Here is a 24,943-nt window from a genome sequence, read left to right on the forward strand (position 1 = left end):
CACATCCATACCAGTATTTGTTGTCATTTTCTTTTTTTTTTTTTTTTTTTTTTTTTTTTTTTTTTTTTTTTTTTTTTTGGTTTTTCGAGACAGGGTTTCTCTGTGTAGCTTTGCGCCTTTCCTGGAACTCACTTGGTAGCCCAGGCTGGCCTCGAACTCACAGAGATCCGCCTGGCTCTGCCTCCCGAGTGCTGGGATTAAAGGCGTGCGCCACCACCGCCCGGCTGTTGTCATTTTCTTAAGCTTAGCTATTCTGACTGTGATAAGAAGAAATCTCAAAATATTTTTAATTTTCATTTTCCTGATTACTGAGGATATTGAATACTTTTAAAAATTGTTTCTTGGCCTTTTGTATTTCATCTTTTGAGGAGTATCTGTTTAGTTCTGTGCTCCATTTTTTAATGAGTTGTTTGTTTTTGTTTTTTTTTTTTAAAGATTTATTTATTTATTATGTATACAGTATTCTGCCTACATGTAGGCTTGCAGGCCAGAAGAGGGCGCCAGATCTCATTACGGATGGTTGTGAGCCACCATGTGGTTGCTGGGAATTGAACTCAGGACCTCTGGAAGAACAGCCAGTGCTCTTAACCTCTGAGCCATCTCTCCAGCCCCGAGTTGTTTGTTTTAAACAACTTTGTCCTGGAGAGTCTATGGATCCAGGGGACATTTCTCAACATAATAAAGGCAGTTAACATCATCCTAAACAGAGAAAACTTCAAAGCATCATGACTAAAATCAAGAATAAGGCAAAGATGTTGAACATAGCACTCAAAGTCTTAGGTAAATCAATAAAACAAGTAAAGAAGATAAAGTTGATATATACAGGAAAGGAAGAAGTCAAAGTATCCTTATTTGCAGATTATATGATTCTGTACACAAACGGCCATAAAAACTCCACCAGAAAATTCCTACAGTTGATAATCACATTCAGCAAGTAGAAAAATATAAACTTGACATATAAAAATTAGTAGCCTTCCTACATACAAAGACCGGAGAACAAAATCAGAGAAACAACAACATTCACAATAGTCTCAAAACAAATACAATGGCTTGAAATAAATATAACCAAACAAGTTAAAGACTTGCACTTTAAGACACTGAAAAAAGAAATTGAGAAGATAGAAAATGGAGAGGGCTACCATGCTCACGGATTGGTAGGACTAATATTGTGAAAATAGCCATCCTCCCAAAAGCAATCTATCAAATGCAATAAAATCAGCATCAAAATTTCAACTCAATTCTTCACAGAAATAGAAAAAAAAATCCTAAATTTTATATCAAAATAATAAAGACTCAGAACACCCAGAACAATACTGGACAATAAAAAAATTGCTGGAAGAACTGAATTGAAACAGATGCAGAGACCCATAGCTAAAATATTAGGACAAGCTCGGGAATCCTGCTGAAGAGAGGGAGGAAGAATTGTAGGGGACAGAAAGGTCAAGGACACCACAAGAAAACCCACAGAATCAACTAACCTGGGTTCGCAGGGGCTCAGAGACTGAACTGACAACCAGGGAGCCTGCATGGGACTGACTTAGGCCCTCTACATATATGTTACAACTGTGTAACTAGGTCTTCTTGTGGGACTCCTAACAGTGGGAGCAGGGGCTGTCTCTGACTCTTTTACTGGCTTTTGGGACCCTCTTCCTCATACTGGGTTGCCTTGCCCAGCCTTAATATAAGAGGAGGTGCTTAGTCTTACTGCAACTTGATATGCCATGTTTTGTTGATATCCATTAGAGGCTTGCCCTTTTCTGAATAGAAATGGAGGAGGAGTGGATGGAGAAGGGTCAGAAGGGAGGGGCAGGGGCTTGGAGGAGAGAAGGGAGGGGAAACAGCAGTTGAGAACCAAAATAAATACATAAATTAAAAAGAAAAAGAAAAGTGAACAAACTAAAATAAAACAACAACAACAACAACAGCGAATTGTTGGAAGGATCAGCATCCCACACGTTGAGTCATATTATAGAATATAGTAATATAATAGTGAAATCAGTGTGGTACTGGCATAAAAACAGAAACATTGATCATTGCAATAGAATTGCACACATAAGTCTGCACTCCTCTAGCCACTGAGTTTTGACAAAGTGCTTAACAATATACATCGAGGTTGTGCTGAGACAATTGAGAAGTCGCCATGAGCAAGACCCACCCTCCCAAACTGAAGAAGTTATCTTCGAAGTTAAATGGTGGCAGACATGTACAAGGAATACTACAGGGCTTGGATCCCTTTATGAATCTTGTGCGTGATGAGTGTGTGGAGATGGCAACCAGTGGGCAACAGAATAACATTGTCATGGTGGTCACATGAGGAAACAGCATCATCATGTTAGAATCCTTGGAAAGAGTCTGAACAATGGCTTTCGAGCAGAGGAGTCCACATCCCTCCCCAAAGAACCTGTTTGACTACGGTGTGGAATTGGATCATATGCATTTTCATATGAAACTTTTTGCTAAATAAACTTATGATACTCAGGAAAAAAAGACACATAGAGAAGAGAAGATTTTCAACAAATGGTAATTGTCAAACTAGGGAGCTACATGTAGAAAGATGAAACTAGATCTTTATCTCTCACCCAAGCAAAACTTTAAACTGATCAAAGACCTCAGCATGAGACCTGATACCTTGAATCTGATAAAGGAGAAAGTAGGAGTACGCTGAAACTGATTTGACACAGGAAAGGACTTTCTGAACAAGATGCTGACAACACAGGCATTAAGACCAATAGTTAATGAATGGGACCTCAAGATACTAAAACGCTCCACAACAAAGTACAGGATTGTTTGAGTGAAAGATACAACCTAAGGTAGGGGTTAAAAAAAAAAAAAAACTTTACCAGCTATACAACTACCGGAGGGTTACTATCTAGTTTATAATATATATATAAACACCAAGAAACTAGTGTCATAACATAGTGCTTATTTTGCCTTGAGGTCTGTGATTCACAGTTATTAGGAAGAAACATCCTCACTTGCTGCTTTGGTAAATTATTGAGCTTATCTTTCTTTGAAGTATTGCAAGTTATCTTTCTCATCAGGCAAATTTTTTGAGTATTTTCAGATGTGCACCTCCCCTTCCCCATCATATGATTCCTTCTCCTTCTGCCAAAAGCTCCTCAACATATACTTAGGAAGTGCTCATTACGGATGAGATGCAAGTGTCAGACACTGGGAAGAGAGTGGTACAGTAGAGAAGCCAATGGACTGATGGTAATTCTGCCATTTGTAAGCTGTGGGAGGGTTCTTGTGGGAAACCAGCATTGCTTTGTCAGCTCCGTTTTTGAATTTGGAAGACAACATGAAAAGAATCTCAATTACTTACTAACTGAAAAAGGCAGATTATACCCTACTATGCACTACCTGGTTTGGTTTTATAAATAATAAAATATGAGAAACACATCCATATTTTTATCTGTGTGCACATAAATCCACCAAGAACACACTACAATATTAATCTCATACTTGTGGGATTTTTGAGAAATTTTCTTTTTTAAAATATAAAATTTCAGTAATAAGTGTGGTCCTTTTTTTTTGCCACAGAAAGAATTCATTTGGGCTTTTGATCTAGTAATTCTGCTTCTAGAAAAAAAAGACTTTGTATTTAGTGTTCACACACAAAAACAAACATCTGATATATTTAAACAGGGGACTGATGAAATAGATGAAGTCAATTCATAATTTAAAAGCCATTAAAATTGTTTTCAAAGAAGCTGAATGAGCTGCGTATATTCTGGTGATATAATGTACAATATTAGCCCAAACAAGAAACTTACTTTATGTTGTAAGGTACTAATTATTAGAATAACAGATGTATATGGGGCTAGAGAGATGGCTCAGCTGTTAAAAGCACTTGTTTCTGCAGAGGGTCCAGGTTTGGTTCCAAGAACCCACATGACAACTCACAACATCCTGAACTGAAGCTCCATGGGGTTTGGAGTCCTCTTCTGGCCTCCACAGGCACCAGGAACAAAAGAAGTGCAGATACATACTAGCAGACAAAACACACATAAAATAAAAATAATAAATACATCTTTAAAAAGTGTGTGTGTTTGTGTGTGTGTGTAGAAATAAACAGTTAAACTTGGTGGTGGCAATTTTCAGGTTTGAGGGATTGTAGACAACAGTCCATTTAATACCTAGAAGTACTAGCATATACTTTCTTCTTTGTTCATCCAGTGACTTATGCAAACAGATTTAAAAATAGCCTTGCATTTCTTGGATGCTTCTTATATATTGTCATTGTATATTGTACAATCTTTAGAGAAATCCAGAGACGTCTCAGGCTTTAGGTTCAACTGTTAGATTGTGTAGCGATTTTAGTTTGGACCTGACTCTGTTCATTGATTATGAGCCACATCTCCAGTATGCTCAGTTGGCTGGAACAGTTCAGAGTAATAGGAAAAAGAAGTTCCTTCAAGTGTGTGTACTGGTCACTTGGAATAAGAATGGCTTCTCCTGATCCACGGCTCCTGCCAAGATCTAGGACCGGCTCAGAGGACAGTCTGGGGCTCTAACTGAAGGAAAACTGTGCTGTGTAGTATGGGGCCAGCAAGAATCCCATTAGACAGATGATGGGTCTTCAGGGTGCATTTCGTCCTCTCCATGGTACTTTGTGCAGATTATTTACAGAAATGCTACCTGTCTGGGTCCAAAAGTAGAACAGGAATTGTATTCATTGTAATGAAAACCTCCTGAATACGGTGTTACCAATCAATTACTGGGTACCTGCTTTGCTGGTGAGGCATGGGACTCTTCCTGCTGGTCATGATGCCACCTCACCTTGCCACAGAGTTTGTCCTTTTCTGAGACCACAACAGGCAGCCGGATGACCCCCAGGCTTTGCACAGATGCTGCTGCCTCATACCATTCATCCGGGTCCTCCTCTCTTTCTCAGTCTCTGTCCTGGTGGTTTTCCATCTATGTCCGAGGTTGATGAGATTCGAGGTCAGAGAAAGAGCAGAGCCTGTAGGGTAATTCCACAGCTCACCTCATCTTCATAATCTTCAGTCAGCTTCCTGTGCTGCTCACCCTGGTATTGATCCTGTCACAGGCGACAGCCTACAGAAGCAGGGGGCTGAAAACCTTTCCATGCAACCCTCGCGCCAGCGCCTGCTCTTGCTCTGCTCCAAGAAGAAAAGCCTGCTGTGAAAACAATCAGCGCATTTGCTTTAGATCTAAGTGATTCCAACTAGGTCGATGCTTCACGCTGATGTGTTGAAAACATTTAAAAAATTTCTCAGAGTTTGATTTCCACAAGAACATTGTGGCGGGTGTCTCAGCGTCTGCAGTTGTTATTTTTCACTAACGTAGCTGTAGCTGACAACTGCTTCCTGCCATAGCACACAAAAGCAGCAGAAACACAGGCTTTTGTCTGGCTGGACATTTATGTGAAAGGCTTTTGGGCAAAGGGAGTAGTGATGTGTCTGCATGGGTTGCTTAATAGCATGTGCTATCTTGACCCACCTGGTGAAGTCTTGCTTGCTTACCTTCCTTCCTTCCTTCCTTCCTTCCTTCCTTCCTTCCTTCCTTCCTTCCTTCCTTCCTTCCTTCTTTCCTTCCTCCCTTCCTCCCTCCCTCCCTTTCCCTCCCTCCCTCCCTCCCTCCCTCCCTCCCTCCCTCCCTCTCTCCCTCCCTCCCCCTCTCTTTCTTTCTTTCTTTCTTTCTTTCTTTCTTTCTTTCTTTCTTCTTTTTTGTGTTTTTTTAAATTATTTTAGTCCTGAAGTGAATATAATCTGATGTTGTCAGGGGACAAACACAAGGACATGGAATCCTCTTTGGTTTGGTTTTGAGTTTTAAGATAGTCTTTGGATTGGCAGTGACTTTCGTAAAAAAAAAAAAAAATCATAATGATGCCTTTACCTTTTATAGGGGCTATCAGATCTCTATGAGCTCATGTTCAGAAACAGGCAGATCTCCTCATTAGATCTCAACATTCAGAAACAGGCATTACTGCGGCTATCCAGTTCATGGTCATTTAATTTCTGGCAGAAACTCAAGATAGTATTCACTGTAGAATCTAAGACATTGAGTTTTCTGCCTACATGGTTAAGGAAGGGGGGTCCTGGCCAGGATTGACTTGGCATCTTGTAGTGTTTAGTACTACACTACAAGTGATAAGGAAAAGAAAGTCCCGTTTAACAGCGTGGAAGTTAAGGACCTACATGATTTTACATCAGTGACGCACTACAGCTGCACATTCTAAATTGCTTTTATTTGGAGATGAACTTTGAGTACTCACCTCTTTATACTTTCAAAAAAATAATCTATTTGCTACATGGTCCTGTGAAATTTGGTTGCTGGTCAGAGGTAGAGTGCAAGTTTCTGTTCAGCTAAGCGATCTTTACAATGTCATCATTCAAATAAACTGTTGGAGTCAGGCATTGTGGCTTCTCCCTGTAATCTCAGCACTTGAAGGCTGAGTGAGGCAGGGGAATGGCTGTGAGTTTCAGGCTAGTCCTCTGTGTTACCCTTCCTGTTTGCTGACAAGATGCTGAGAGAAGGAACTGGGAAATGACTTTTTTCAGGTGTGTTTTGTTGGAATCTCAGAATGCCTACAAAGAGGACATTTCCATAAGCGCCAGATCTGTGGTTCTATTCTTGGAGGGCGGGGCTTCCTTTCGCTCCCATCCTCTTTGGATGGGAGTCTAGCTATTCCTGCACTCAAGGGCTTTCTTACTTCTGTGTGGCTCCGTCTGTGTGTGATATCACCTACTCTGTGTACATCACTTTCATTGTTGTATACCTGTTTGACAATTAGACCTTATGTTTAAATGTAAATTGCATATAAATGGTATTTTATGTTTTTTTTAATTGTTGTTGTACTTATGTCTCATTTAAGCATAACATAAAGCATAAATTTTGTGGGAAAAGAGACTAGATTTTTGAGTGTTAATTAGCACATGCATTTCCATTTTTGAACTGAGAAATTCCAAAGTTTTCCAGCAAGGTTACATTTTGAATATTCATGACTTCCTTAGGACAGAGCAAAAACGGTGAGAGACGTTTCAACTGAGTGATGGTGTTCCATGTTGGAGGTGCAGAACATGTGAACGGGACCACAGTCGTTGCCGATGGATCCAGGAAGAAAGATTATCTTTCTGATCCTTCTCTTTATATTAGCTTTATTCTTTTTGAAATGGGTCTACGTTTCAAAGCATCTTGGGTTGCAGAGTTTTAGAACCTAGTGCCAATATAATCAACCATTTTGCAGAGATAACGGGGCTTTTCGGTGTAAATAAAGGCAACACTTGTTTACAATTTATTTATGCAAATATTTAGGGTTCCCTTCATTCCAACGACAACATTTGTCTAAAACTACTAAGTGGTTAGGGCTGCTGTAAGTCAACAAATACAGGAAATAATCCTAGAATGTCACCTTCCCAACATCATTTCATTCACTTTGAAAATGCACTCCTTGGGTGCTACAGAACCAGTATTTGTGCTTCAAGCGTACTATCAAGAGTTCTATTTGTAGAGACTTTCAGCACTTAATTTATGGACTCAGCTTCTCAGGTTACTTTATTTCTGGATCCCCCCCCCCCCTCCCAGCAGTCAGAATGAGTCGCAAAAAGAAAAGCCATATGATTAATAATAAAAAGATTTAATTTGTAGGTAGATGATGGTTTAGGAAAAAACTAATTTGTTTATTCATTTGTTCTTCCATTCATTTCATTATATTTATTAGTGCCGAGGTATGAGACTCAGGAAAATACAGATTTTCCAGAAAATCAAATATGGATGTGGTGGTAATGTCTTTTCTAGCCGGGAGAAGAGACTTACTAGGTGGATGTTAGCTGCATCTCCTGGGAGTGACTTTAAGCAGTTACTTAAAAGCCAACCCGTAGGACATTCAGAGAAGCATGACGCACTGCTGCTAGTGGCCATTGATGCTTCACATGAACGTTTCCCCCTGGTGGCTGCTTCAGAAGGGCCTGTGGGAGTGGCTGATGGATCTCTCATCCCACTAGCTGGAAAGGTGTGTTCCCAAGTGACTAGGTGTCACGGGTGTATAAAAAAGGTGAACACACTGAAAAATAAGATGTAGTTAATTTTATAGTAGGTTTACAATTTTAGACGTGATGTTGAACAACTGTCCTGTTTCTCTCCTATTTTTCCACATTTGTGGGAGAAGTAAGTTCTGGTCCTCTAGCAGAGCAGGGTGACCATAGTTAACTATGACATACTGAATCTTTAGCAACTTCTAATGTTAAGTTTTTCTGTGGGCTTGGATATTAGAAAGCATTGTTCTAATGACTCAAGGAGTCAGGTCAAGCTGTATTGTGCCTGTCTTACCTGCTCAGTTAGTCTTCAAGCTTTGGTCATTCTCTTCTGTAGCTGTTGGTCAGACCTGGAGTCTCTCCAGGCCTTTTCCCCTGCTGGGCAGTAGAAACACAATCCTGGTTCAATAAACATGTGCAAAGGCAGAACTGTTTCCATGAAGTGGTTGCTTCCTTCTCTTAAATGCTGTTGATCCTTCTTTTCTATTTAGTTGCCTCCGAAGACCTTGTGAAAGAAAGAAAAGAAAGAAAGAAAGAAAGAAAGAGAATGGCATTTGAGAAAAATTATTGGTTTCTTCTTTGTGGCCTCTGTTCACATGACCACTGAGAATATTTAGCATTTTATTTGGTGGATTAAATAAAACATTATATTATCAAAAATCATGTCAAAATATTCTGTTTTGTTTATGGGCAGAATTCTTTTAAATAGATGCTCAATTATTTCATATTTTAGAATTTGTTTCCTCCTATGGAAAAAAAATAATTACACATTCATGCCTTTTTTCATGATATAAGTAGAAAAAGATTTAATTTGTAGGTAGATGATGGTTTAGGAAAAAAACTAATTTGTTTATTCATTTGTTCTTCCATTCATTTCATTACATTTATTAGTTCATCATTTACTAATGAACAGATAATTGTTCTGCCTTTAGTATGAGGTAGGCACTGTGCTAAGTGCTGAAAATGAAAGTTTCCCCTCTCAGGACCCTTATTCATTAATGTTGTAAAAAGGCAGTAATTTCAATTTAGTTACTATTTCCTTATTTCATCTAATTAACACATACCCATCATAGACCAAGATGTGGCCATGTTCTTAGCCACTGAATGGTGTGCAGTTCCTGAGGCTAAAAGGAACGTGATCCATTTAGAACAAGGCTCTAGGGAAGGCCAATAGACACTGTGGCAGACACACAGAGAGCAGAGGAGCCCCTTGTGAGCACACTGTGGCAGAAACAGGTGGACATGCTTGGGCCTTTCCATAATGTCAGATTTATTGAATAACAATAAAATTACAAGATTCAGCAGTTTCGATGTCAGCAGTTGCCATAAAATCTGCCTACTTCGGTAGCTCAACAGAGGCAAATGTAAGATCTTTATTTCAAAGGACACCACTAACATTACCTCCCACAACACATAACATACAGTAAATGTATCTGTGTATCGCTCTACTTCTATATGGGTTACAGAACGAGGAAAGTTAAGGATTCTGCAGGACAGTTCAAGAAGCTACAGAAGCTGATAGAGTCTGCATAGAGAAGAAAATGAGCCAGACCAGTGCCAAGAAGGGCCTGCTCATAGAAACAGCTGGTGAAACTTCTGGATTGAGAGAGATGCTACAGGTGAAAGGTCTCAATTGGTTCAAGAGCAGAAAATGGGCATAGTTCAAGCAGAATGTTGGGGAATCCTTGGTCCTTGATCACACACCAGATAGCAGATGATAGGTTGCTATGGGGCCATCACAGTGTTGGAAATTCATCACTTTGTGAGTTCAGATGAAGAAGTTACACTTTTCTTTGATCTAGTGTGTATGATAAATTCTTGGGCTGGGTTTTCCAGATAGGATTTTAATACATGCATATGCCCCAACAGTTTTAAACCTCCCAAAAAACTTAGAGATTGGTTCACTTTCTATTCCCAGAAATAAGTCATATATCTGTCTGTGCTAGATAGTCAGTGCCTGACATGTGGTGCAGTTTCTAGGTCTACCCAGGGATTATAGTCATCCTTCTTCCTTAAAACAGAATCAAATGCCTGTAAAATGGAGTCTCCTAGGGCAAGGCATGGCCTGAAAAACTACTTTAAAAAAAATACAATATTGAGAAACATAGAGTGGAGTATCACCTAATCTCAACAGACCTTAAGGAAGGATTGAACCAGATCATGAGACCTTTTGAAGAGTCTGGGTTTAACCTAAGAAATGTCAGTGAGCCACTGAATGCCATAAACTCCATGTGGGTGAGGAAGGCTAGAGACATAGGCCATAACTGCTCTCTGCTTATGCAATTATTCAAGTTTCATCTTGCCATGTTACTTTTTCCTTTCTAACATGACCATGAGCTCCTTGGGGCAAGAACTCATCCATTCTTGTTCTACGACTTGCTTAGTGGCTAACTCACAGATGTCATGCTCACTCAACAAACACTCATTAAATCCATGGATTTATATTCAAATTCTCCTTGAATTTTCTTTAGAATTTTTACAAAACAGTAAAAGTTGTTCACTTGGTTTGCATGTGCATATGAAATGGTGTATACTTGCCAGCCATTCATAATCACTCTACCTGGGGTTTGTAATCTCATGTCTTTATACCAGTATTACAACCTACCTTGGTCAGAACCGTCTTTGATTGCTGATGTTATGTTTATGTGGCTAATCACACACTTTATAACTGTTCTTGTTCTTGGTCTGCCGTCAGCACAGCAGCCAGGGTGATACTAGGATTGGAGGTTCCCTTTGTGGTTCTTAGTCCTGTTGACAAAAGAATTTAGAAATGCTCAAGGACAATTGTATTGGAATTTAGGAGAAAACAACAGGGCAGGCAAGCTGTAAATTACAGCAGCTGCTGGGAGAAGGGAGATAAAAAGAGCGAGCCATACCATGCCATTTGCAGTGACGGCTAGCAAGCAGCCATAGGGCAAAAGGAGATGAAGGCTTCAGGGACTGAAAAGGCAAACCCAGAATGCCAAGGAAAGCATGCTTAGCCAGTATCCCCCAAAGGGACAAAGAAAAGTGAAGTTATGCTTTTTTGAACACTAACTGAGTGAGGACTCAGAAAAGCTGGCAGGCTCCACAGTAGGGGCTCCACAGTGCTGTTTGATAGAAGCATCAGGGAGACTCTGTGTTGAGAAGAGGCTTCTGGGAAGAAAAGTACATTATCTTCTTAAGTGGTTAATAATCCTTTCCATCTCTTTTAGGGTAGCTTGGAATGCCAGGTCTCCACTCAAGGCTAGAGATGGCATTTAGAGCAAAGCCCAGATACCTTCACCCTTTTCATGCGGTAATCTTAATTCCAAGCAATGACAAAGCTGATGTTTACATTTCTAGTGTTACCAGGGAAACTGGAGGTGGGGTCCAAATCTTCAATAGCCTCAGGCTCCTATAGCAGGATAACCTAAAGTAAATTACTTTAGTCCTGGTGTGAAACCTCTGTGTGGCCCCCAAATCACTCAGAGTGAAAGTCTATGTCTTTACAGCAACGTAGAGACGCCCACGATCTTTCCCCCTGCCAGTTCATTTTCCAACAGTGTGTGCACGCTGCACTCTGGGATCCTTGCAGTCCTGCAGACCAACCAGGTTCTCACCTCTCAGACTTTGAAGTTCCAGCTCTCTCTGTCCAAGTATCTTCCCTTCAAATATTTGCACAAATTCTCCCTTATAGCATTTAATTTTTAAAATTAAGCCTATTCTTTGATATGGGGCATGTGTTTCTAATGGATTTCCCCAAGATTAGTTCTTTTAAATTTATTGAGTGATTCTTTTGGCTTTTTCCTCATTCATCTGTATAGTGTTAATGTGTAATTGTCTCCCCCCCCCCGCAATAGCTGTTTCTCACTAATTTTTTGGGCTTGCTGAATTGGCTAATATGCTAATATTCTCAACTCAATATGGAAAATTCAAGGAGTACCAGGCATCTGTGTTTTCTTCCCACCTAGTTTTGAAGTCTTTGTGATTTGTTTAAATGTATAATTAAAAAATGTTTATTTTTATTTATGTGTTCATGTATTTGTTTGTATGAGTTTGTGCCACATGTGTGGGTGCACACAGAGGCCAGAAGAGGGCACTGGATATCTTTGAGCTGGAGTTACAAGTGGCTGCATGTGACTGCATAAGGGTGCTGAGAACCAAAATCACATCCTTTGAAAGAGCAGCAGTGATGTTTACCATTGAGCGATCTCTCCAGTCCTTTAAATGTGTACGTAGTCTGAACTATTTTAGTTGCAAATAACAGGACTTAAATGACTTTTTGTTCATCAAGAGAAGGAAACTGACTCACCAAACTCTTAAATCCTGGAATAAGAATGTCTTCAGGCAGAGTTCAAATAGTCCTATTGTGAAGGTAATACAGACTCCATCTTAGGGTATGGCCACCATCTTAGACCACCCGCTGTACTCAGTTCCAGGAAGGACCTCAGGAATGTGTCATGACAACTCAAACAGATACAGGACAGTATGCTCCTGCAGACATTCTGTCTGAAGTTTATGGCCCTTGAAGATATCTAGATAATCCTGCTGAGCAGCCCAGATAATCCTGCTCATCAAGTTGTTGTTCCATGCCAAAAGTCCAACTCAATAGTTTCAAATGTGGTTTTGTGCCCAAAGTCTAGACCAATAGTTTCAAAAAAATCACCTTGCCCCATATCCCTTCTACCCAATCCCAAAATGCCAAAGCATGTAATTCCTGGCTTGCAGTTTTTCCCTATAAAAACTTTCTACCCCTGGGCCAACTGTGACTGCCCCATTTCCTTCCATCTGCAGTGCAGTGGACCAAGTTCGAACCTGACAATAAAAGGACCCTTATGTACTTGCATTGGAAACCAGCACCTTGGTGGTCTCTAGGGGTTTCAAGAAACTGGTACAAGACTAAGAGTGTTGTCTGTCTCCATCTTTCACCATTATTACATTTTGTATCTGGTTAATCTCTAAAATACTTTTTGTGAAATAGGACGTACAGAATGACTCTGATTAATACTGCTTAAATAATAGATCCACCCATTATTTAACTTCTGTATCAGGTCTTAAAATTTTCTAGAGTCTTGGAAACTCCCTGGTTGGCTCTGTAAATCCATGTTTATTACAGCCCTGCTCTCCAGGATCACTGCATAATCATCTTCCTGAAATTTCTTTCCACTCTGCTGCCTTACTTGATAAAAAACAAAACAAAACAACAATAGCAACTCTCTGCCAAAAACAAACAAACAAACAAACAAAACAAAACAACCCAATCATTCATTTATACAAGGTTTTGTGATTGTAATCACCCCCATTACCCTTTCTGTATCCTCTCTTACAGTTACTGCCCCCTTCCTTCCTTCTCAACTAGTCTCCTTCTGCTTTGTGGCTCCCCCTCCGTGTGTGTGTGTGTGTGTGTGTGTGTGTGTGTGTGTGTGTGTGTGTGTATACACACGTCTTGTGAAATTAGTCAGCTGCTGTTTGTTCATGACTGAAACAGCTGCATCACATCCAGAAAGACAATATTCATAACACTCCTTTCCTCCTCCAGCTCTTACAACCTTTCCTTCCCCTCTTCCTTCCCCCTTCCCTTGGTCCCACAAGAGAATGATACAAATATCCCATTTAGGGCTTCAGTACTCAACTGTCACATGTTCTCAGCACCTTAACCAGATATGAGCCTCTGCATTGACCCTTACTCACTGCAAAAAGAGTATTTTTTTCTGAAAGCAGCTTTAAACTTTAATAAGGGGGTTGATTAGAAGTCCATTTAGCAAATCACTAGTAATGGGATCCCTCCAGGGCCTGGGACCCCCTTCAGCCATAGGCTTTTGATTAGGTTTACAGTACCAAACATGTACTTCTTTCCATGGAGGGTTCTTAAATCCAAAACAGTGAAATACTATTGCATTGGTGGGCATATGTTGCCTAGCAGGTTGGTTTTATAACACACAAGGTAGATAACTGGATAAGACCTTGATGACTTTCTCCTGAAGTAGTTAGCATAGTACTTTCTGGTACTAGGAACATTTGTCATTAGGGAGGAAGCTTCCAACTCAGTTCCAAGTACATTTCTCTGTGCCTTACATCCAAAGTGTGTTATCTCTGGCAACAGGGTTCTTCTATTTAGTTGTAGTGAACAACCAAGAGAAAACAGCAATAGCTTGAATTGTTTTGACAGCCTCTGGGGTCTCCATGACCAATAACTCATGGGTAAATTGACTCACACTTTCTTAAATCTCATCGTGATAATTAATTTTGATTGTCAACTTCGTAGGTTTTAGAATCAACATGGAAATAGTTCTCTGGCCAAGCATGTGTGAGATTGTCTAGAATAGGGTAATTGATATAGGAAGATTTCTCCCCCACCCAAAAAATGTGGGCAGTGCTGTTCTTGTTTCTTGGGCAGCAGGCCCAAGGCTGAATAAAAAAAGAAACCACAAGCTGAGCAGCAGCATTCATCACTCTATGCCTCCTGACTGTAGATGCAATATGATCAGCTGCCTCAAGCACCCGCTGCCACAATGCCCCCACCATGATATACTGTTCCCTCAAATTGTGAGCTGAAGAAAGCTCTTCTTTATTGGCTTTTGTCAGATATTAGAGAAGTAACCCCTGACTCTTGGGTTCAGTTTTTGCCACTGTCACTTGGGTATACCTTTAAAGTAATCTTTTATGAGCTGAACAGATGTTTTTAAATCCCTTAACATCTAAACATGACTTTAATTTATCTTTACTCCTGACTGATAGCTAGAATTTGAGGTTCAAAATAATTCCACTCAGAATTTTGAAGGCATTGCCCTGATGTTTTCTGGCCTCTAGCCCTGCTCATGAAATGTCTGAAACCAATTTAGCCTTTCTTCCTTTGGAGATAAATGTAATCTCTTTGGAAGCTCTTAGGATCTTCTTCAGAATCTTAGTGTTCTGAAATTTATAGGGATGTGTTTTGATTTTTTTTTTTAAGCTTAGCAACAAATAGAATCATCAGTATGAAGGAATGCTGGTTTGTTTAAGCTCTGGGTAACCTTGTCCATCATCCCCTGGTAATTGCTCACATAAGTTCCTCACTGACTTCCTCCTAGAATTGCTAATAGATGGATATTGGTTCTCCTGTATTGATTGCATTGAAAGTTTTCATAATGTCTGTCTTTCATTTTTCTCTAGATTCTGAAAGGTTCTTCACTCCTCAATCTAGTATTCTATCAAGTTTACAAATGTCTAGAATTACATCTTAATGTTTTAAAACCTTTATTTCTTTTATCATTGCAACCTGCTCTTATCCTATAGATAAAACAGTCAAATCTCCCTCACCAAACCAACCACATTATTTTAAGATTCCTTTCTCTTCTTTGAGTTATTGTTTATGCTCTAGGATCATCATATCCATAGGATACAATGTGTCTTGTCTTATTCTTTCCTCAGTAACTCAAACTCTATAAATGTGCTAGTCAAGGTATTTGATTTGTCCCATTTTAAAAGGTGAGTGTGTATGTGTATGTGTGTATGTGTGTGTGTGTGTGTGTGTGTGTGTGTGTGTGTGTGTGTGTGTGTGTGCGCGCACGCGCATGCGTCCTAGTTAGGGTTTCTATTGCTGCAATGAAACACCATGACCAGAAGCATGCTGGAGAGAAAAGGGTCTATTTGTCATATACTTCTACCTCACTGTTCATAATCAAAGGAAGTCAGAACAGGAATTCAAATTGGGCAAGAACCTGGAGGCAGGAGCTGATGCAGAGGCCATGGAGGAGTGCTGCTTATTGGCTTGTTTTTCATGGGCTCAGCCTCCTTTTTTATAGAACCCAGGACCATCAGCCCAAGGGTGGTACTACTCACAATGGGCTGGACCCTCCCCTATCAAACATTAATTTTTAAAAAATACCCTACAGGTCTGCCTACAACCCAGTCCTTTGGAGGCATTTTCTTAATTGAGATTCCCTCCTCTCTGATGACTTTAGCTTGTGTCAAGTTGATGTAGAACTCTCAAGCACAGTGTGTGTCTGTGTGTGTGCCTGTGTGTGTGTACTGTAATTTTCACATATCCTTCCTGTTTTTTTATGGAGACAGATGGTAGTAATTGAAAATGTTGGTATTTTAAAGTTCTTAAACAAATAAAATTTGGGAATATTTAAACACATTTTTACACTGGTTCTTAAAAATCAAATTATAGAAACCTACCATTTTTAGCATTTTACTCTAGTGGCAGACGTTTCCTTTTTCCTAAACGTACTTAGAATTTTGTCTTTATTTTGGAATTAAAAAGTTTTTCAATTGATGGTCATTAAATTTCTGATTAATATTTTTTCATGTTCTATTTCCTTCTGATATTCTTTATTTACTATGAATTTATAGTTTTATTCCACTATGAGTTGATATATGTAGTTGTTTTTATGTTCATTGATACTTTCTTTGTACACTGAATATTAAAGTCCCATGAGCCTCTGAGAAGGTGAATTCAGTCACTGTTAGATTGTATTCTCTGAAGATGCCTGTTAAGATGAACGTTTCTCTGTAGTGCTGCCTGTGTGTACACCTTTATGGAGGTCAGAGCAGGACTTTGTGTGTCCTGTTTTTTTCTATTAAAAAGAATTCAGAGCTTATTATAAAATTCAACAGAATATCCTTGAAGAATTTTAGGCAAAGAATTTTTGTGATTGTATTTCCGTTTTTGAATGACACTAATATGGTGACAAAAGTAGAAGAAAATGGTAGAGTGACTAAGTTAAATGAAGAACGTGGCTGTCGATATACATGTGAAGAAATGATTGAGACTTGGAAAGAGTAAGGACATCTTGAACTTATGTATAATAATTTCCTTCTTTAAAAGAAAAATATGCAAAATAAAGAACATATCTGTTTCTTAGCATTGTAATTAGCAATTGGTTTTTAATTGAGGCATGCTTTATACACAATGAAATGAACAGTTATTAAGTATATAGACTTGTAACAAGTGAACTTCTGTGTAACCACAACTAGAAGCAAACTGTGCAACAGTTTCATCTTCTAGACTGTTCTCTGTTCTCATTCCAGTGTTCAGGCCCCATTCTCAGCCCCGAAACCACTATTCTTGTGTCTAACCTTGGACCTACTTCTTTCCCCTCCCTTTTCTTTTATTAGCAATAGATGATTCTTTTCTCATACAATGTATCCTGATTATAGTTCCCCTTCCTTTACTCCTCCCAGTTCCTACCCACCTCCCCTCTCATCTGGATCCACTCCCTCTCTGTTCCTCATTATAAAAGAACAGGTTTCTAAGATAACAACAAAATATAACAAATAAAATATAATAAGATAAAACAACAACCATCATATCGAAGTTGGACAAGGCAAACTGATGGAAGGAAAAGAACCCAAGAGAAGGCACAAGAATCAGAGACCCATTTGTTTACATACTCAGGAGTCCCATAAAAACATTAACTTGAAAGCCATAATTTATATACAGAGGACCTGGTGCAGACCCATGTCAGCCCTGTGCATGCTGCTTCCATCTCTATGAGTTCTTATGAGCTTTGCTCAGTTTCATTTAGAGGGCCTTGTTCTCCTGGTGTCCTCCAACCCCTCTGGCTCTTATAGTCTTTCTACCTCCCCTCCTGCAGGGTTCCCTGTGCTCCAAGGTGGTAGTAGGTATTTGATGGAGACATCCTATTTAGAGATGAATGTTCCAAGGCCTTTCTCTACATAATATCTGGCTATAGATCTTTGTATTTTTTCCCATCTGCTACAGGAGGAAGCTTCTCTGATGATGGCTGAATATGGCATTGGTTTATGAGTATAGTAGAATATCATTAGGAATCATTTTATCAATACTTTTTTTTAAGAGACCAATAACATTTTGTTTTATTCTAGGTCTTTATGCTATCTGGTTCTTGGTCACCCAAGCAGTGTCAGATATGGGTTCCATCTTGGGGAGTGAACCTCAAGTCAAATCAAGCATTGGTTGGTTACTCCTACAAGCTTTGTGCCACCATTACTCTAGCATATTTTTGCAGGTAGGGCAGCATTGTAGGTCAAAGGATTTGTGGCTTGGTTGGAGTTTATGTTTCTCTTTTGGTAGCTTGTAGAATACCTTCCTGTACCACAAATACTAGATCATAGGGTGAAGGTTCTATGTAGGTACCAGCTTGACTTCTCCATGTTCAATGAGTTGTGTGGGTGCTGTCTTCAGCAATGGGGCCTTCTTGTCAGTTTGTGGAGAGCCACCTGATTCTATGGTGTAATGAGTGTCCTATTCTATTGCTTTCTACCTTGTGTCTTTGATTTAAAGTTTCTTCCCAAGTCTAGATTTTACACTGTTTCAGCTAAGCTGTAAGTCAAGACATTCCAGAGATCTTCCTGTGTCTGTCCTGCACAGCATTGGCAGGGCTGGTACCAATGAGACCATACCCATATGGTTACATGGGTCCTGAGATCCAAAATCAGACATCATGATTGTGCAGCAAGCGCTTTTAACCACTGGCCCATCTCCCCAGTGCCTCTTTGTTAATTTTTTTCCTTAAATGATATATCTATTGACTAAAGTGGGTATTAAGTCACCTACTATCATTGTGTCAAAGCTCATCTGTTCCAAAGTGGTGGTGTTATTGTTTTTTTTCCATGAAATTGGATACACCAACATTGATTGCACATTTATTTACAATTGTTATATTTTCTTGATATGCGTTTCCTTTATTAATGAATAAATAACTTGTCTCTTTGCACTGATCTTGGCTTGATATCTCCTTCTTTGGATGTGAGTATCTTTACTCCCACTTGCCTTCAGATTCCATTTGTTTCAAATATAAATTTTTTTTACCCTTTCACTTTTAGTCTGTGGACATCTTTGCTGGTGAGGTGTGCTTCTTGTGGGCAACAGTCACTGACATTCCCCACCCCCACCCCATTATCCACTAGAGTCTCTTTATTGGAGAATTAAGGCCATTTACATTCAGGATTGTAAGTTTGTTGTTTCCCTAATGTGTGATTCTTCTCTTCCATTTGCTTATTTACTGTTCTAATGGGATTTATTGTTTCCTATGCTTTCACAATGGTGCTTACTTTCTTCTTCTGTGGGTGGGATTCCTTTATGTACCTTATGCAATGCTTACTTATTGGTCATGAATATATATATATATATATATATATATATATATATATATTTTATTTTGCAATACAATTCAGTTCTACATATCAGCCACAGATTCCCTTGTTCTCCCCCCTCCCGCCCCCCTTACCTTCCCCCAGTCCACCCCCCATTCCCACCTCCTCCAGGGCAAAGTCTTCCCCGAGGACTGAGATCAACCTGGTAGACTCAGTCCAGGCAGGTCCAGTCCCCTCCTCCCAGGCCGAGCCAAGCAACCCTGCATAGGTCCCAGGTTTCAAACAGCCAACTCATGCAATGAACACAGGACCCGGTCCCACTGCCTGGATGCCTCCCATACAGATCAAGCCAATCAACTGTCTCACCCACTCAGAGGGCCTGATCCAGTTGGGGACCCCTCAGCCACTGGTTCATAGTTCATATGTTTCCATTCGTTTGGCTATTTGTCCCTGTGCTTTATCCAACCTTGGTCTCAACAATTCTTGCTCATATAAACCCTCCTCTTTCTCACTAATTGGACTCCCAGAGCTCCACCTGGGGCCTAGCCATGGATCTCTGCATCCAGATCCCTCAGTCATTGGATGGGGTTTCTAGCACGACAATTAGGGTGTTTGGCCATCCCATCACCAGAGTAGGTCAGTTTGGGCTGTCTCTCGACCATTGCCAGAAGTCTGTTGTGGGGGTATCATTGTGGATTTCTGTGGGCCTCTCTAGCACTTTGCTTCTTCCTATTCTCATGTGGTCTTCATTTACCATGGTCTCCTATTCCTTGTTCTCCCTCTCTGTTGTTGATCCAGCTGGGATCTCCCGCTCCCCCAAGCTCTCTTTCCCTCGACCCTCGCCCTTCATTATCCCTACTCATGTCCAGGCTGTTCATGTAGATCTCTTCCATTTCTCAAGGCAAAGCGACAGCCTACAGAATGGGAAAAGGTCTTCACCAACCCCACATCTGACAGAGGACTGATATCCAGAATATATAAGGAACTCAAGAAATTAGACATCAAAATGCCCAACAGTCCAATTAAGAAATGGGCTATAGAACTAAACAGAGAATTCTCAACAGAAGAAACTCAAATGGCTGAAAGACATTTAAGGAATTGCTCAACATCCCTAATCATCAGGGAAATGCAAATCGAAACAACTCTGAGATACCACCTTACACCTGTCAGAATGGCTAAGATCAAAAACACTGAAGATACCTTATGCTGGAGAGGATGTGGAGCTAGGGGAACTCTCCTCCACTGCTGGTGGGAATGCAAGCTTGTACAACCACTTTGGAAATCAATATGGCACTTTCTTAGAAAATTGGGAATCCATCTCCCCCAAGATCCAGCTATACCACTCTTGGGCATATACCCAAGGAATGCTCAATCATACCACAAGAGCACTTGTTCAGCTATGTTCATATCAGCATTGTTTGTAATAGCCAGAACATGGAAACAACCTAGATGCCCTTCAACTGAAGAATGGATAAACAAAATGTGGTACATATACACAATGGAATACTACTCAGCAGAGAAAAACAGTGACATCATGAGGTTTGCAAGCAAATGGATAGATCTAGAAAAAATCATCCTGAGTGAGGTAACCCAGACTCAGAAAGACAAACATGGTATGTACTCACTCATAGGAGGATACTAGATGTGGAGCAAAGATGACTGGACTGCTACTCACATCACCAGGGAGGCTACCTGGAAAACAGGACCCCAAGAAAGACACAGGGATCACCCAATGATGGTCATGAATATTTTTAGTTGATGTTTTCTTTGAAGTTATTTGCTTATTCTTTGATTCTGAAGGATACTTTTGTTGGCTATAGTAACCTAGGTTGGCAATTGCTTTCTTCCATGGATTGGTATGCATCACTCTGTGCTCTCCTGTCGTCTAGTTCCTATTGGGAAATCTTCAGTTATTCTAATGGTGGCCTTCGTGAGTTGGCTTGCCTCTCTTGGGGCTTTCAGTAACTTCACAAGTTGGCATGCCTTTCTGGGGTCCTTTAGTATTTTTTGCTTCATACTCTATATTTGCCATATGATGCCTTTATTGTACTCCCCATGTGATCACAGGCTGTGGGACAATTCTTTTCTAGTCATTCCTGTTTGATTCAAAATATCTCTGATAGCTAAATGAGAAAAAGCTTCCTGGACTGTAGGAAACAATTCACTGAATATATAGTCTTTTTTCCCAATTCCTTCATAATTTCTTCAGTGTAAAAATACACACATTTGGTCATTAGATCATGTTCAAGAGGTCCTTGTGTTCTATTTATAATTTATGGTTTACTTAATACTGTCTGAAATTTCTGACTTACCTGTTTTGTTGTGTTCAAGTCCAACAAATCTTTCTTTTTGGTCTTGCTTGTTAGTGAGGTTTCCCACTAAGTTTTTTTATTTGACTTACTAAGTTTTTCACTTTCAAGATTTCTATTTGGTTCTTTTCAAAATACTTTACTGGTTTTTGAACTTCTCATTCATAAACTGTATTTCCTCCCTTAAACTGCTAAGTTGTTTTTAATTTTTTTTTAAGAATTCATTGATTTTTCCCCTTAAAGTAGTCTTTTGAAACATTTATATGGCATAACATCCATTTTAATTTTTTTAAACTCATTTGCTAGAGAATTATGAGCTTTTGGAAAAACAATACTGCCTTTTTACTTTTCCTGAATTTCTGTGTTGAGATTTGTGTATCTGTTGATCTTTTCCAGAAAAGTATAAGTACTTTTATGAAAGAGCCTTTTTGGGGAACAGCCTTCTTTTGATAGTTGGTATGAAGTGTTGAATATGTGTCTATAATTCTAACTACTTTTAGTATTGTTTCCATGTTACTTCTCTGGTTGCAATTACCATATTTTGACAGAGTACATACAAAGTCAAAACCTGAAGGTCTTTCTTATCTGTTAGTCTCAAGGATATTTCCAGGAAACCAGGCAGGTGTTTTATAGACCTTGAACATGTTATACTCTTTTGAGTACTTCTTTAGTATTGTTAGTAGAGTACAAATGGAAAGAATGTAGAGAAATCTGTGTTGTGGCTGCATTGATCGATAATTTCTTTCTTTGCTTTTGTTGTAGATGGTTGATGTACAGTTGGTTTTCAGCCCCAGGTCATACTTGTAATGATAATCTGTTTGTCAGATACTTTGGTTAGTTCAGTTTATATCTTCAATGCCTGTGAGGGTAATAAGTTGTGTATAGAGAAATGTATACTGACCTTAGCTATCTTGAACATGCAGATCACTAGTAGAGCATCTTCATGATGTATTAGGATCATGCTTGATGACAGAAATTTACAGGGGGAAGAAGCAAATGAAAATAAAAGCAGCCAATAGCAATGATTCAGATACAGAACTAAAATACAGTCTAAGCATCAAGTACACAAGCCACAGCTCTGAAAATAAGAGGAATAATGCGGGCAGAAATAAACTAAAGGACTTAAAGGTAATCAGGAGAGGGAAAAGAAAGAATAAATGGAAGATGAAAAGAAATAATTCAAAAATTAAAAGAGATAAAGCCAGAAAAACATGGAAAGAGAAGGCATAATTTTTTGAAGTGAGAAAAAGATATATAGAATTAAACAATTTGATTATTATAAGGGGAAGAAGACAGTTAAAAAAAAACACAACACCTAAATGTTAAAAAAAGACAAAAGGGAAAAGAGACAAATATTGATGAATAGACCAGTCAGTAAATAAAAATGGGGGTGGGGGGATAGGAATTGAGGGATGAGGGGTTTGTGGGGGGTGGTGAAAGGAGGAGAAAAGACAGAGTGTGGTATCTCCTGGAGTAGTCTTAGACAAGAGTAGATATTGTCTAACTCTGCCAGTCTGTACTTCTCCTAGATCTTGTTGAGATATGCACCCTTTGGAGAGAACAAAGGCTGGAGGAATATTCCTGTCCCTATTTCCTGTATGTTGCTCACTACTAACTCTGTGAGAGTGGTTTGTGGCCTCTGCTGCTTAGAATAGCCTTATTTCCATGTTCTCAGGGAACCAAAGTCCCTTGCCTATAGTTTACTCCAGACAGATTAGTTCTGTCCCTGAATTTAGTCTCTTGAGTCTGCTCCGCCACTTGACTGTTTTTACCTGACAGCTTGAGTGTGGTTAAAATGTAAGTGTGCCCTAATTCTTGTATATCTAGGACCAGAATCCCTCTGCAATTACTTTTTGATAGGCTTGATTAAGTAACATTCTACTGGGCCACAGGTACATGCTGGCAGGACAACTCAATGGTATCTGTCCTAAGTTCCAGAGGAAGGAATAGGTAAGGGTTCACATTACCCACAGTTGAAAGCTTGAGCATAATCTTAAGATGGCTTCCTGTCACCATTACACTCCATGAATTAGGCTGATAAATGCAGAGGGACAATCTGCTATGCACCTCCAAGATCTGCTGAGTTAAGACTGCCTTTCTGGTTACTTGCTTCTGTGCCAATTTCATCTACAATTTTTGACTTTTTCATGTGACTAGGACTTTGCCCTCTCATACTGAGCAGCCATGAGATCTCAGAGCTAATGTACTCTTTCTTGCCTTCTGTTCCAATATCCAGCCTCTAGGGCTCCAGGTCACTGATCAACAGAGAGCTTCAGTGTACTTTCTCAGTCACCCATATAACCAAGAAAGTGTTTTCTGCCTGTGGTGTTTCCAAGTTACTGATAAGTGTTACTTATCAGTTATTACTGAACAGTGTTACTACTTCATGTGTCATCTTGACCCCCTCCCTTTCAGTGTTCTGGTTGGTATATTTGTATGGTCATATGTTTTCATTCTTTGTGGGTAAATATCAAATGTAGAGTTGTCATGTCCTACAGTAGAAAAGGATGTTTCTTCTCCCATCTACCATTAATTGTCAATAGTTCCTCAGGGAGGGATGGGGCCTCATGTGTCCTTCCCCCTTTGGTTATGAAATATTGAGGAACCCAATCTTGTGCAGGTCCTGTGCAAGTAACTACAGCTTCAGTGAGTTCATGAGTGTATCAGCTGTATCATTATTTTTTATAACAGTCCTCCCCATTCTCTGGCGCTTTCAATATTCCTGCCCCTTCTTCTGGATTCTGAGCTTGAGGGTAGGTGATTGTAATGTAGATATCCTCTTAGGGCCTGAGCACTCCATGGTCAGCTATACTCTACACTTTGGCCAGTCAAGAATCTCTGTATTAACTGCTGTCCATTGCATGAACAAGCTTATTTGATTAGGGTTGAGAGCTGAACAAATCTATGAATATAAAGAAAAGTATTCAGAATCCAGTATGATAATAATTTCATTAAACAAGATAATAGTAGAAAGTTATCCTTCAGAGCCTATGACTTTTCCAGCTGTGGCTTATAGTATAAGGTATAAATTGCCTTAAGTCCATTTAGAAAGAATTTGGTTACCACCATAACATTCATGGCACTATTACACCACTGAGCACACATTGCCAGACTGGTTGTTACTGTAGCTTGCAGGGCTCACAACTGGGAAAGACTATTGATGACCACCCCAAGCAGTCTGCATCATATCTTCTGGTACTATGAAAGCTAGTCAGCAGGAAAGAAGCTTCTAGGTCTTTATCAGCTTGATTTCTTCATATCTTGTAACCAAAATGTGTGATGTATTCAGCAATGGGGTCTTGCCATCAAGTTCCAGTGGGCAACCAAGAGCAACAACCTATATTGTCTTGGGGGTCTCTGAGACAACAAACCAAAGGGAGGTATCTCACACCTGACATTGATGTGGAATACTACCCTTTGAAGATGTGTGTGGTGGTCATCGATGTGATTTTATAGGCCATTTCCTTGATGACTGTTGTGGTCATTGGCCATTTACATATTTGTTTTGTGAAATATTGTTCAAGTCTTTGGCAAGTTTTTCAAATTAGTTGTTTAAATGCTTTCAGGACTTAAAAGATTTATGCTACCCTTTATCAGATACATATGCCAGGG

General features: G+C 39.6%; 1 protein-coding gene and 1 pseudogene across 4 annotated transcripts in view; both read left to right on the forward strand.

The window, feature by feature from the left end:
* The window catches only part of Pou6f2 (POU class 6 homeobox 2), a 502,001-nt gene that overhangs the window by 26,863 nt on the left and 450,195 nt on the right, over positions 1-24,943 (forward strand). The gene's annotated exons all lie outside the window — the stretch shown is intronic.
* Positions 2,141-2,356, forward strand: LOC128103994 (small nuclear ribonucleoprotein G-like; annotated as a pseudogene).

This window comes from Peromyscus californicus, unplaced genomic scaffold, assembly GCF_007827085.1.
Source record: "Peromyscus californicus insignis strain IS unplaced genomic scaffold, ASM782708v3 Scaffold_8__1_contigs__length_139910024, whole genome shotgun sequence".
Lineage (NCBI taxonomy): Eukaryota > Metazoa > Chordata > Mammalia > Rodentia > Cricetidae > Peromyscus > Peromyscus californicus.